This window comes from Polypterus senegalus, chromosome 4 (genome assembly GCF_016835505.1).
Source record: "Polypterus senegalus isolate Bchr_013 chromosome 4, ASM1683550v1, whole genome shotgun sequence".
Lineage (NCBI taxonomy): Eukaryota > Metazoa > Chordata > Cladistia > Polypteriformes > Polypteridae > Polypterus > Polypterus senegalus.
In genome coordinates, this window is record NC_053157.1 from 77,164,166 (window position 1) to 77,179,902 (window position 15,737).

The 15,737-nt window shown below is 36.5% G+C and overlaps 1 protein-coding gene across 1 annotated transcript in view; it reads right to left on the reverse strand.

The window, feature by feature from the left end:
- LOC120527469 (zeta-sarcoglycan) overlaps positions 1 to 15,737 on the reverse strand; it is a 1,186,696-nt gene that overhangs the window by 1,025,141 nt on the left and 145,818 nt on the right. The gene's annotated exons all lie outside the window — the stretch shown is intronic.

Sequence of the window (15,737 nt, forward strand, 5' to 3'; positions counted from 1 at the left end):
TAAAATGGCATCACACCCAATTTCTGGGTAATATTACCATTCCATGGGTCTTTCAGACCCTTTTGTACTCTGGGCATTGTGAATTGTACACAACTCCTGTTATGTAATGCTGAACCAAAAAGAACTCATGATTTTCTCCTCCTCTTTCACATGGCTCACCTGCTAATTGTCTGTCTTTTGCACTTCCTGGTCATGGAACATATGGCACAAGAACACAAAATTAGCAGAGCCCATGAGGCATCATAAACTACCATAATGAACTGATTCTTTGATGATACTATAAATAAGATGGGTCTTTTCATAAAATATGGTGTTCATCACCCACTAAATGTACACATGCAAAGAAATAGCCAAAGCAATGATTTATGATTTGTTTCAATAGATCAGCCCCTCCTTAGATATCCAGATACCCCCCAAACATCCAGTGCCAGCCCACTCTGTAGGCTTCTGCTATTAAATACACAAAAAATCAAGATTAAAAAAATAAAATGGGAAAATTAAGGAGCTGGTTTGGGAAAACATTGAGGAAAGGAGCACTTAATATCTCCTAGAGACTCGTAGACTTAGGATCCATCCATGAATGTAGCAGTACTTATGTTAGACCTATAATACCTTACCTTTTTCTAAGCCTGCTTAATCCTGAGTAATGTTGCTGGGGGGTGGAGGATATACCACAAAACACAGAGTGCAAGACTGGAACAATCCTCTGAACAGGGCACCACACACACATACACACTCGCACACACACTCTTCCATTCAAGATTTGAAACACTGGATATTACTTCAGAAGTAAGTCAGGAAAAGAACAGACTGAGGACTGGAGCCAGGAGTCAGCCCTATGTTTGACCAGAATGATGTCAGAAATGTCCTTAAACAAATAAAAATAAAAAAAGCTTGGGTCCAGATGGAATAAGCGGCCTGATGCTTCATTACTGTGCTCAGGAGTTCTTTCCAAAATTCCACTCCATATTTGAAATGTCCTTATATTTACAGGAAGTGCCCAGCCTATGAAAACAGGCAACTGTTATTTATTGTATGAGCACTTGGAAAAACCAAAACACCATGCAAGATGCTGTTTATAGACTTTTCGTCAGCTTTTAATAAGATCCAGGTCTGCATTTTAGTTGAGAAACTGATTGATCAATTATTTTTGGTTGTAGGGTGTATTCTGGACTTTTTAACAAACAGAACACAAAGAGTGAGTGTCAATTCCTGTTTCTCTGATAGCCTAAGGACATTTGTGGGCACTCCACAAGGTTGTTGTTTATCACCTCTTTTGTTTATACAAATGACTGCAGGAGTTTACACAAGGATAGACATATCCTGAAATTTACAGATGACTCTGTCATTGTGAGTCTTCTACAAGACAAGGAAGACAGCCATGGACCTACCTGTACTGACAAGGAGTTTGTGCAATGGTGTGATTGATCTAACTTACGACTTAATATTTCCAAGACAAAATAAATTGTTGTAGATTTCAGGTGTTCTCCACCTTCCACTGTCTTAAATTTAATTAAAGTGGAGACAGAGGAGATAGTAAAGCAATATAAATATCTAGGAACAATCATTGAGAACAAACTAAACTTTGACCTTAACACAGAGCAATTCTGTAAAAGAGGGCAGTCACTACTTTTCTTTCTTAGGAAATTCAACTGTTTTAAAATGGACAAAACCATAGTGACACTTTTAAATTTTGTTACTTGTGAGAATGCTGGTGAATGTTAAATTCTGCATTATTTTGTGTACCGTTGAAAGTAATTAGTTTTCTTTGTAGTAATCCTGAGTGTGTGTTTATGCAATAACATTGGTTGTCAAATGTTTATCTCTTAGATCTCTGTAACAATGGCTTTTGTTTTTATACTTTCCTACTGCAAACAAATTTCCCTCTGGGATAATAAAGTCCATGTAAACCTAAACGTAAACTTAGGGTTAATTTAGCATTCTGATTTCAACTAACCTCCATGTCTTTGAACTGTGAGAGAAAACCCACACAGACACAGGGAGAACACGCAAGTGCCTTACAGCAAAGACCTAGAAAATGAACCCTGGTCTCCTTAATTCAAGGCAGCAGCACTGAAGTGCTCCATGGCCCATCTGTAGTTTCATTTTTAAACATGGTTCTTTTCAAAAACCTTGTTTCAACAACCATCTTGCTAAGCCAGCCTTACATGTGGTGCATTCTCGTTTGTGCCAGTCCCTGGCTGAGTTACTGTATTAAATATATCTAGTTATTCCTAGAATATAATATGTATTACAATAAGCAGGTGATGGAAATTGATTACAATATAGAGATTAGGTCCATAATTACCTTTTCAGAGGTAATACTCATAACATGTGACATTTAATTTTATATACAGTATATGCTGGCAGTTTCCCCTTCCCACAATGAATAGACTTTCCACCCTTTCTTTTCAACATAGTTATAAAATGGTTTGTACTACTGAGTAGACACCACCATATCATTACTTCTTAAAATGGGCCTTAGCTGTTCTCAAGATAAGTGACTATATCAATACAAATGGGATGCACCTCTTCCATAATAGAAGAATAATTAAGAGGATTGCCAAGATTTATTGTGTGGAGTCATAATATTGATCACTAAAGTGAAGTGTGAGTCAAAAGGCTTGTAGAGAGTAGCCAAGATAACTTTGTTGAAATGACCCGGGGTATTATTCATATGAAAAAGCTTTAAAATTAATGTGAAATACATGGTTAACAAATGAATATTGACAAAAGATCTGAATGAATTAATCTGCCCCTAAAGCACTTCCCTACCTTTGGTACATGATAAAAATAATTATACCTAGTTGCATGTCTGTGGATGTTAAAATCAGCTTATACTTTGCAAAATGTTTCCACATGGAAGAATTGTTCCTAATCCAATCTTCATTTGCCACAGGCATTAAGTATTTGTTCTTCATTCATTTTACATTTTCATAAATTCTTTATGCCTTAGGGATACATACTCCTAAAATGTCACAGGCAAAATCAAAGAACCTCAAAAACATTTTAACTTTAAATCACTATTCAGTTACTTAACTTGAATTGTCATTTCAAACTGCTCAACCCCACCATTCCAGTCAGACCAAATCTTAGTAAGGTTCTAATTTACAAATCTAGCATATGAAATGGCCATGCTTCCTCCATTAATTGACTTTGGAGGGATTTTAGGACTCTCTTTTCCTGTGTATTCCTGCTGTCATAAACATCACTATACTTGGACTCAGTAAACATATAAACAAGTGATTTAGCATAATGCTGCTATTTATTACATTTGTATTTGTTGCGAAGGTATAAATTTGAGATCCTACTATCTAAGTTTTTCCAGCTCACTAAGTTAATTATGTGGTTGATTTACACTACATGATTAAGTTCTCCAATGATGTCCATTCTAAAAACCATTATACTATTGAGCACAAGACATACAAGCTGGCCAGCAACATTCAAGCAATGACTCCATGGTCCTTTCTTGTGGATTAAACATCTCAAATGTCTGTCTGCATAACTCTCTAGACAAATCTTAAGAGAAACGGTTTAACACTAATGGACAAAGGAACTTTTTAATCAGTACGCAGCCTGTCCAATCAGTGTGAAAAATCTATACATTAACACCCAGGGACTTGGAGTTTTGCCACTTAAGTGTGAGGTGTAATTAACAGGAAGAGCTGAGGTTTCAGTTTTCTGAAATTGCTAACATTTTAGCCAAATATATAATATGAACCTAATTATTGTGCTTTTAAGAGATGTACAGCATGTGAAGTATACAAACACAAAAATATTGCTTTGTGTTAGAAAATATTAAACAAAAAAAGTATCTTAAAGGTATAAGCAGTCATCAAGTTTCTAAAGCTAGCTTCCATTATCAAAATTTAGTCTGTATAAGTTTTTCACACCTACGCATGCCACTAAACTGGCATCACACCCTGGCAGACGATGAGCACACAAGATGGCTCCACAGGGATGAGCCCAGCAGGCTTATGTCAATTCCCTGATCACCAGCCACTCTCAGGCCTGGCTCCACTGGTAGGTCCCGGTTCCCATGGAAGGGCGCAAGTTTTCCAATTTGCACCATGAGGGTTTATTCTCCCTGGCATGTGTTGCGGGAAGTGCTGAAGAAATACGAGGTAGCAGGGCTACTTAAGTGTGCTGTTGTTTCCTAATATAAATGCAGTAAGAGCTGTGTCCAAATGCTTGGCATTAAGTCACATTTGTTTACAGTGTTTGTTGGACTCCATCAAGGCTGTCACTGTTCCTATTTATGGTTAACATGTAAAAGATTACAAGACACAGGCATGAATTTGAGGATATACACCTGGGGAGGCTAGGGGTAGCATCTTCATTTCATGCAGATGATGTTGTCTTCTGTACATCATATGACTGTGACCTTTGGAACAGACTACTGAGTGTAAAGTGGCAGCACCTCTAACTCTGAGGTCATAATTCTCACTCAAGAAAGAGTGGATTGCTCTCTCTAGGTGAGTGGGAACAATGCTCTTAGTTGAGAAGTTCCAATTTCTCATGATCTTGCTCACAAGTGATGAAAGAAAGGAACATGAGATCAACAAGTGGACTAAAGTGGCAACCATTGTTTTGTTTGTGCTTTACTGGTCCATGATGGTGAAACAGGAGCTGAGTCTATAGAAAAAGTTTTTTTTTTTACTGGTCAATCTATATCTCTGTCATGAGCTGTGGGTAATGAACAAAAGAATGAGATCACAAGTACAAGGGGCAGAAATATGGTTTCTTCATAGAGCTACTGGGCTGTGATAAGGTTATACATTAAGCTCAGAATAAAGCTGCTACTTATCCAGATCCGGAGGAGGTTTGGGGAAGGTTATAGGTATCTAAGGGTGGCTTTCCCTGGAACTGCTCTGGGCATATCCCACTGTGGCAGACCCAAGACAACCTAGATGGATTATATTTCTTGGCTGGCTTATGAACACCTGAATCCAGGCAGAGCTGGATTCTTTTGCTGGGAAGAGGGAAGTTTGGGCTGAATTGTTTAGCTTGAGAATTGAGATGATGAGATGAGGTATTCATCAATCTATAATGGATTTAAGCCCATTTCATTAGTGTTTGCTCTTTATAGGAAAAAATTGGAATGTCTCACTCCTGTATTGAAAACAACTACATTAGTAATTGTGTAAAAAATGTTGCTTCTTGCAAAGTTTCTAGAGATGTACACTTGAGCTTCTCATACTTTTTCATTGCAAACATTTTGAAAATAGCAAAGCATTTGTCAATAATTGCATAACACCTACAGCATTAACACATTTCAACATTTTCAATTAGTTGGCAGTTGCATCTGCTTCTCCTACAGTTTCTATACATAAATATTATACATTATATTAATACAAGAAATAGATACATTTTCAGCTGCACCATTTTCACAACATATCTAAAGAAAACATGCTTCCACCCACCCATTTTCACTAATTAATTTTAACTGCTTATGTCATGAGTAAATCCTTATTAGATAATTGAATTAATTCCAAGTATGTAAATGTACTTTAAAAACTAGAAAACAACACATGACATGCTTTAATCAATCATCAATTTTACTTGACATGTGCATCTGGAATTAGGTTTTACAATGAAAAGTGGATTTTAGGGCTCACATTACATAGTTCTGCCATTTAATATTTAGTTTAATATTCAATTTAAGTAAAGCCTTGTTTTTTCCAGTTTTTTTGGAGTAGGTGATAGGACTGGTATTAAATTTTTTATTCAATTAAATAAGTCAGTGAATCAGGGAGACAGTGATCTGGATCTCTTCACTGAACAAAACAGAACCAAATTATTCAAATCACTTTTGTGAACAGAGAACTTCCATCAACAGGTAGCATTGCCCAGTGGTGCACACAAAGTGTCAGCTCTAAACTGAAGTTGCATTGCATGTGTAAAAGAACTCAAGAGAATTTTAGTCTGTTCCAAGGTTAACACATGTCATGAAAAACCTATACAGTTAATTGAGTATTTCTGTTTGGCTTGGATGGCAGAGGCAGCTGTTATCTGTTCTCTGGAGGAGGACAGCAGATGAAATTGTAACCTGTTCTGGACTAAAAGATTCTGCTGTGTACCACACACACACACACAGACACACACTGTGCTGATAACTACTTTGATTTCTTCAGTGTTGAGTTTGCTTGTGACCTTCATGTTTAGTAAATCTAATTTGGCTCAGTTTGCAAGGGCACAGTGATTAAGTATATATGATGGCATTTTGTCCAGTGCTGGTATCTGCTTAGTTTTTGTTCTTCCCCATCCTCAGAAAATAGATGATGGATACTGACATACTGCATATGCATTTGTTAATGTCAATTTAATGTCAAATTATTCTGCAGTGGTATTTGCAGAGTTTTAATAAAGGTGCATAATATGAGGGGTCTCAGGGAAATGCTTTGCATCTACTGAAACTCTGAAAATTCACATTTATTTTTAGTGACTCCTCCACAATTTTTAAGAAAGTTATGGGACTACAAATGACTCGGTGCTCATGTCTGAGTTTTCAAGAAACTGTTATAGCAGAAAACTCTTCACAAGCTGGGTGGTAAGGCAGCTGTCTCCAAGTGCTTTACAGGATGGGATTGTCCGGGCTAAACACTTAAGCATCATCAGCCCAACCAATGTGGAAGGAAAGCTCTTCCTTTTGACAATCGTCGAGAGGATTCAAGAGAAAGGGCTGACTTTCAGAGATAAAGCATACATAATAGGCCCGCACAGCTCTAAGTGCTTTCCTTGGTCTCCATGATGTAGAGGAATGTAATGGTGGATTAAAGAAACTGGGGTGATTGCTGATACAATGATACCAACAGTATTCATGTTGCAGTGTCACACTGCTTTACTTTGGAAATGATGTGGTCCTGCCCTTCGTACTCTTAACTAACTGTACCTCCACTGTTGGTCTGTGCCTGGGTGGCAAGTTGGTTCACAGCATACATTGCACATGACGATATAGTCATTTAAGCATTGCACACACAGTGAACAAGTGCATATATGTCACAAAAAGTGGCTGTTCTGCAGGATGCATGTCAGACGTATAAGGTGGTGTGGCTGTTCTTCACAAATTGCAAATCTGTTGATGATGCTGTTTGTCTCCTTAAGATATATGCTTCGACTGGGAATGACTGAGAAGTGATTTCTTGTTTGCAGCTACCTGGCTTGAAGCTCTGGGGTGATCACAAATGTAATACCCAGCATTATATGTATGTGGTTGTATGTTGGATACTCACAATTCTAGTAGCAACCTTTCATGTGCATCTTGTAATATCTCCTACTATGCTTCTTCTGGATTTTTTTTTTTTGCTTCTTTGCCGTCATCGCTCATCTGCACCACTCCACCCTGCTGTCTCACCTTCTCTGCTGTGCAGTGCCGCTTTTCTGTTTCTGTCAGATAAGCATTGCTCTAAACTATGCTAAAACTCATTAATATTAAGCAGTTTGTTCAGAGCAAGTGGTCAGTCTGGGATGTCCTAAAAGACATTTTAATTGTGCAGTGTCCGCAATATTTACATTGTGGGTCAGGTCATCGCCACCAGCAGACCACAAATGAAAAGTTCATCAGCACCATCTGTTCAGGAATATGCCGCCCTACATATGGCTTTGGAAATAAGAGTAGTCCAAATTCTCACATATGCTAAAATAACCTCTGGGTATGGATCTGTGCACAACAAACCCTCATCAGTTAATACTGCATTGTTTAACTCTCTTAATGGTAAAGCATTGGTGATATCAGAATTCATTACAGATTCCAACCTTGATGTGATATGCTTAAGAGAAACCTGAATGAAACCGAATGAGTTTATGTCTTTCACAGAAGCAACACCACTCGGATACATTTACTTCTCAGAGACTCGTAAGCGCAAGACAATAAGGAGGAGTCGCAGTAATTGCTAGATCGGAGTTAAACATCAAAAGAATCCCAATTGACTAGCAATTGTCTTTCAAATGTCTGGCTCTTATACTAATTAAGAAATCTGGTCCTATCTTACTAATTGTTGTGTATCATCCCCCAGAATAAAATGGGTCTGTCTTAACTGATCTGACTGGACTTTTAACTCACTTATGTTTGCTTTCCCAGAGAGTCATTCTTCTCAGTGACTTCAACATGTATATTGACACTCCGAAATGTAAACTGAGGAATTAATTCTTGTCCTTACTGGACAGCTTTGCCTCTGTGCAACATTTTAATTTCCTGCTCACTCTGGTAGTCGTATATTGGACCTGATCTGTAACTCTGACGTATCTGTTGGCAACACTTATCGAAGTGATTTGGGACTCTCTGATCAAAAAGCAGTACTCTTCACTGTCTCATTATCTCTCCCTCCTCTTACCTGTAAATGTCAAATTTCTTTCAGAAACCTTAAACATATCTGTCCCTCTATCCTTGCTGGATCCATTTCTGATCTTTTTTGTCTTCCCCTATACCATCAACACTAGATAGTCTTGTTGGCTATTATAACTCAGTCGTTCATTCAGCCCTAGATAAAACAGATCCTTTAAAACGTAAGGAGGTTTCTTTTAAGCGTTCATTTCCATGATGCGATTCAGAATTACGGTTGTCTATGAAAGCAGCTGGCCAATGCCATGAGAGAATGTCACACAAGACTGGCCTCACTGTACATATCTAGGGTTTCTATGACCACCAAAGGGCTTACAGGGATGCATTAACTGGAGCCAAGAGCATGCATTATGGCAGAATAATACAAAGTGATCATGATAACACAAGGGTTTTGTTCTCTGTAGTAAATAATACTTCAACCTGCATTTGGCCCAATTACCTCCTCTACTGAAGTCTGTTAAAATTTCTCCACTTTTGCCATAATAAAATTAAAGATCCAAATAATTCAACTAATATAAATCCATCATCTGTTTATATCTTTCCTTGTCTTCACACTCCTTCCAGCTCCTTTTCTAAATTATCACCAGTCACATCTGCATTTGTTAATGATCTGCTTTGTAAGATGAGGCTGACTACTTATGTACTGGACCCCATCCCCACCATACTTCTTTAATACTGCCTTCATGCCATAATCCTGATTTTTACAACAATAATAAAAGCATCTCTTGATACTGGCTTTGTGCCAGCCACTTTTAAAATCGCTTCTATAACCCCAATGTTAAAAAAAATCTGGTCTTGATGCTGACAATCTTAACAATTTTCAGTCTGTTTCTCTCTTAACTTTTCTGTCAAAAGTTTTTGACCATGTTGTAGCTTCCCAACTCACCAATCACTTAACCCCTAATAAATTGACGCAAACCTCTTATTCTGGTTTCAAGGCACAGCACATCTGTGAAACTGCTCTGCTTCAGGTAACTAATGATTTGCTTATGGCAGCAGACTCTGAAAAAAACAGCATATTAATTTAATTAGATCTTAGTACAGTATTTGACACTGTTAATTCATGACATTCTACTGCCCAGAACGGACAACATTCTAGTTATTTCTGGAACTGCCCTTCAGTGGATTAAGTCCTATCTGACTGATAGGCAAGAGTTTGTTAGTCTTGAGAAAGGATGATTCAGCTCAGCTCCAGGAACATAAAGAATACCTCAATGCTCTGTCCTCTGGTGTTCTGTACCTACTGTACATGCCCCTCTTGACCATCATAGCTTTGGACTGGGTTAACATATTTATGGGGATGATACTCCTCTCAATTTCGATGTTAAAAGTGAATCTTCATCAGAGCTTTTTCAGCTCACAACTTGCCTCAGTGAAATGAAAACCTAGATGGAGCAGAACTATTTAAAATTAAACTGCAACAAAACTGAACTCCTGAAAATTGGCACTAGAGTGTAACTTAAGAAAATGAGCTCCTTTCTCAGTCACTCTTGACAGTGATCTCATTAGACCTTCTTCGAATACAAGTAATCTTGGTAGTAATCTTGGTGTCATTTTTGATTCCTCTGTTTCTTGTTCCACCCATATAAACCACATTAAGAAACTTTCTTACTTTCCCTCCCATAACATATCCAGTGTTCACTCATTCCTCTCCTTTTCTAATGCTGTCCATGTTTTTATCACATCCCACATCGATTACTGTAATTCCCTACTGGCAGGTGTCCCTCCTAATCTTATATCACAGCTCCAGCTGATTCAAAACTCTGCTGCAAGAGTCTTTACATGAACCAGCAACAGAGAGCACATAACACCCATTCTGCTTCTCCTTCACTGGCTTCCTATGTCCTGCAGAACTGAATATAAAATTATATTATTAACCTACAAAGCTTTAAATGGCCTTGCACCAGACTACATCAGTGACCTTCTCCATCACTATGCTCCTGTTCGTCCACTAAGGTCCTCTGATTTTGGCAATCTTGTTGTTTCCACACACTAACCTACACTCTATGAGTGACAGTGCCTTAATCTGTATAGCACTTAGACTTTTAAATGGCCTGCCTAAATTAATGAGATCAGATGACTCCATTCATCTGTTCAGAAAGGCTTTAAACTTAACCTAACATTCAGCTCCTTCTTTCAGTTTTCCTCTCTGTCCAGATGCTCAGGAGAATCTATGTGTGTGTCATATCACAAATTATGTGATTTGTTCAGGCTGTTCTTTTATTATTGAACTTATTATTTTACTCTGGTTTATAGTCTTTTACTCTATTTAAAGCTTTGTATCTCCTGTATTAATCTGTTCAGTGTTCTTTGCAGAAATATGTGTACATATTTACATGTGTTACACATGCCCTGCTGTTTAAATAAGCGCCTTGAACATAGGAAAGGTGCTATATAAATAAAATGTATTATTATTATTACTATTATTATTATTATTATTATATGCACATTCCTAGCTGCCAGTATTATAAAAAAGCTAATTTATTGGATTTCCATAGTACCAGAGTAAGGTTTCAGTGCTTAGTTACCACTAGAGTACTAATGAGAGCCTTAATGGTATGTTACACACTGATTTTAAGGTATATAATCATAGGATGCTAAAGTCCATTCTGTTGTAAATGCTCATACAAATGTATAAGCTTTTGTATTACTAAAATGGCAACACTGGACCAAGAATCTAGTTTGAAGTTATGCTTTTTGTTCTGAAAGTTGCTGTAATTAAAATCAAAACAGTTTAATATTTTAAAGAAATATTTGAATTACTCTATAAAAACTGGCCTCTCACTCTTGGAGCCCTGTGGGTGTACAATCACAAACGGAATTGGGGGAAATTGTTACTGAAAAGAGTGGTGCGATCAGTTTTGATTTAATATGGGACATGGATTGGCTTTCATTCAGTTTATTGAGTTGGGTAAGTAGTCAAAGCAATTTCTAAAGGTTTCTTAGTGTTTAGGAAGACTTACAGTATATGTGTAGGTAGAAAATTAATCTTGTCATTTTTGGTTTATATATATTCCATAATCAACATAATATATATATATATATATATATATATATATATATATATATATATATATATATATATTATGATTATTCTGTCACTTTTATTGAGATTTTATATTCTTGGTGATGTTATATCTCTGATTTTATTAAAACTAAAAGATGAATTGAGTACTGTCCTTTTTAAGGCATTAGTCAGGTTTAAAAAACAAAATTATAATTTATTACAGATTGTACAGTTTATAATAATGTTTAAGTATGTTCAGTTCTAACCTACAACCACCCTCTGATATCCCAAATAAATGCAGTGATTGCCAAAAGACTATTACTTAAATGTGCTCAACATGGGACTGTTGGACCTTAATGAACAGTTCTGAACAATTTGTGGCCAATAGGAGCCCCAAGGGTTGCTAGTCATCTTATCACAAAGCACATTAGCTATTTGTTTATTTGCCTACTGACAGAGATGATAATTCATGTTGAGAGAAGCCTCATTTAGCTCCATAAAATACCTGCTCCATCTGTGAACACAGTGGGGTATGGGGAGGGGGGAATGGTAAGTACATTAATCCTGCCATCAGTAAATAATTCAAATTCACAGAGAGTAAATAAAACTTTAGATCATTTCAGGTTCATAAAATTCACTTAAAAGAGGAATACTGTATATATTTGGGTTAGAGAAATGATTAAGTAAACCAACTGTTTCATTAATACCTGCAGATTTGATGTCCAGTTTATTTTCAACCTTTGTAGGTCCACTTTACCTTGGAGCGAGTGACAACTTTGTTGTGTGCTTTTGTACAACATACAGTTTTGTTGTGTTTGTTTGTCAGTTATTGACAAAAAAGTACATTTACTTAAAGTCTTGGTTATCCTTTTTATGTCTTCTCTTTTGTTCATAATTAACTGCTTTTTAGCTTTCTAAGTATTTACATTTTCCAATAATGGTGCAGAATGTCAGTACCAGTATTATTCTTATTTTTTACCATACATTATACTTTTATACTTATTTAGTGGTATTTACTATTTATGTTATAACTACTTTAAATGATTCAACATAAATAAATGTTAATTAAAAAATGTTGGTATGTATTACGACTAAGAACACAAAAAATGTTTAACAAAAACAAAAAAAAAAAATTAAAAGAACAGAATGTATTTCAATGATGGATATTGAAGAGTTAAACAAATGTATATTTTTAAAACATTTTGTTGAATTTATTAAAATCAAATAACATTCCATACAAGCAGAGTCAGGTTTTACAAATCTAGGTTTGAAACAAGTTAAACCCCCCATGAGGAAGAGAGCTAGGCCAACAGAGTAAAACTTTGATAGCAGGATAAATAAATAAATAGAATAAAAAAGGGAAGAGAATCCGCTTCCTCAATTTAAATGGAAGCAGATTACTCTAAACTGTTATTGATTAGATCTTATATATAACATAATATATAACATCAGTTACCCGCTGACTTAAAAGAGATGAATTATGATTCTTCCAGTTGAGCAAGATAAGTCTATATGCCAATAGTGAAGTAAAGGCAATTGCAGATTGTGACACCAAGGCTTTCTGAAAGGAATTTAGAGACTTTGTTCCAACATTATGTTAATTTGGTGCACGCCCAAAACATATGGCCCAATGAAGCTGGAACTTGATTGCAACATTTGCAGGTTGGATCTTGCCTTGGAAACATTTTGGACAATTTTAAATGAGACAGATACACTCAATATATAATTTTAAGTTGAATAATTGTATGCTTTGTGCATATGGAGCTAGAGTGAATTCTGTGCCTTGCTACCTTCTTCTCCTTTTCTGAAATGTTAAGTGAGAGGATCCTTTTCCCACTGTACTCTGGGATCTTTGAAAGGGAGGGACTTTAAATGTTTTTATATACAGTATTACAGAAATGCTGTATGAGTCATCAAGACTGATCAATATTTTTTTCCGAATACAGGTTGGTGGGAGGTGAGGAAAATTGGGCAGGCTCTGTTTAGCAGAGTTTCTAATTTGGATGTAGTGAAAGAAATGTATTACTGGAAACTTAAATTTGGAGTGTAATTGTTCGTAAAATGCAAAGATGTTTTCTATGTACAGATTTAATCCCACATGTTTTCCAAACATTAAAAAATGTTTATGTTTGAGAGGCTGGAGAAAGGTGGTTATTGTGCAGAGGTGCCACAGATAAAAGCTTCTCTATCTATGTTTTGAAATAGAAAAAGAAGCTTTGAAATGTTATTCACCTTGACAGTGTTAATTCTTCCAGCTAAAGTGAGATGAAGGGTAGACCATCTATGCAAGTCTTGCTTAATTTTATTTACTAGGTATTTAAATTGACCTGCCATGATTAAAGGGAAGGTGTCCAATCTAATATCATGTGCTTGAGTGTTCGCTGGAAAGAGCACACTTTTATTGAAATTAATTCTGAGACCAAGGAATCTTTTGAAATGCTGTTAGTGCTGTTAGGACTGCAGGCACAGTGTTTTGTGGATCTGATATATATAGTACCATGTTATCTGTATACAGTGAAATTTTCTGTTCAAGTTCTTCTCTGATAATCCCCTTTATCTCATAAGCATTTCAACAGTGAACTGCCAGTGGCTCAATGGTGATTGCAAAAAGCAGTGTTAACAGGGGGCATCCTTGTCTAGTACAACATTCTAGTTTGAAGTAGTCTGAAATAATGTTATCAAATCCAAACTGAAACTTCTGGACTGGTTTACAGTAGTTTGATCTATGCACAAATGTTCAGGCCAAACCCAAATTTCTCCACAGTAATGAAAAGGCAATTCCATTCAACCATATCAAATGCTTTGTCTGTATCCAACAGTAATAATATCTCAGGAGTGTTGGACTTTGTGGGTGAATATGTTACATTAAACAGATGAAGACTGGAAGCTAAGAGTTTGCATTTAATAAATCCAGTTTCGTCTTATGGTATTACTGATGAAAGCACTTTCTCAATCCTTCTAGCTAGGAGAATATCTTAACATCATTATTCAGAATTGAGATTGGTCTATATGATGCACATTGTAATAAGTCCTTATTTTGCTTAGGACAGACGGTAATTAATGCTTGTCAAAAAGTTTGAGGTAGAATTTTATTGTCTCTCGCTTCTGTAAATATTGCCAATTAAATGGGAGCTAACTTAATTGAGATTTCTTTATAAAATTTGGCAGGGTAGCCATCAGGGCCTGCTGCTTTCCCACTCTGAAGTGAGTTTATAGCTTCTAGTAATTCTGATTTTTCCTCTGCACTGAGAGTATCTAGATGAGCTGAGTAGAAAATAAGGACTTACAGTAGTCTCTAAATGTGTGCATTATATTTTTATGGTTAATGATTTTCTCTCCGTTTGTGTTGGTAATAGGATTTAATTGAAAACTTCCTGCTTGTGGATTTGTTGAGATAAGATCTTATTAGCTTTCTGTCCGTGTTCACAGTAATGATGTCTTGATTTAAAAATTAGTTCTTCTGTTTCTTTAGTTGTGAACAGGTTGAGTTCTGTATGTAAAGCCTACCTTTCCTATAAAGTGCTTCATTTAGACACCTGGCATGTTCTTGATCTATTCTAGTAGAGTAATCCCTCGCTATATCGCGTTTCGACTTTCGCAGCTTCACTCTATCGCGGATTTTAAATGTAAGCATATCTAAATATATATCTCGCATTTTTCGCTGGTTCGCGGATTTCTGCGGACAATGGGTCTTTTAATTTATGGTACTTGCTTCCTCAGTTTGTTTGCCCAGTTGATTTTATACAAGGGACACTATTGGCGGATGGCTTAGAAGCTACCCAATCAGAGCATGTATTACATATTAACTAAAACTCCACAATGCTATAAGATATGCATCCCGTGTGGTGCTTGATTGTTTGCTTGTCTCTGCCTCTATCTCACCCTCTCTGACATTCTCTGCTGTTTGCCTAACGAACGCACCTCTAAGAAATGCCGCTTTATCGCGGTGCTTCCAAAAACACACTTATTGATTTTTTGATGGTTTGCTTTAATCTCGCTCTCTCTGACGTTCTCTGCGCCTGACGGAGGAGATGTGAGCAGAGGGGCTGTTTGCTTAGAAGATACTGACGCTCCTCTAAAAAATGCCGCAACAAACTTAAAAGCACACGTATTGATTTTTTGATTGTTTGCTTTTCTTTGCGAGCGATCTCTCTCTCTCTCTCTGAAATTCTCTGCTGCTGAAGAGAAGAAGATATATTTGCATTCTTTTAATTGTGAGAAAGAACTGTCATCTCTGTCTTGTCATGGAGCACATTTTAAACTTTTGAGTAAAACGTGTTATTTCATGTCTAGAGGGCTCTAATAATGTTAACAGTGTGGGAGAGTTTCTAAGGGCTTAAAATATATAAAAATAACCATACAAACATATGGTTTCTACTTCGCGGATTT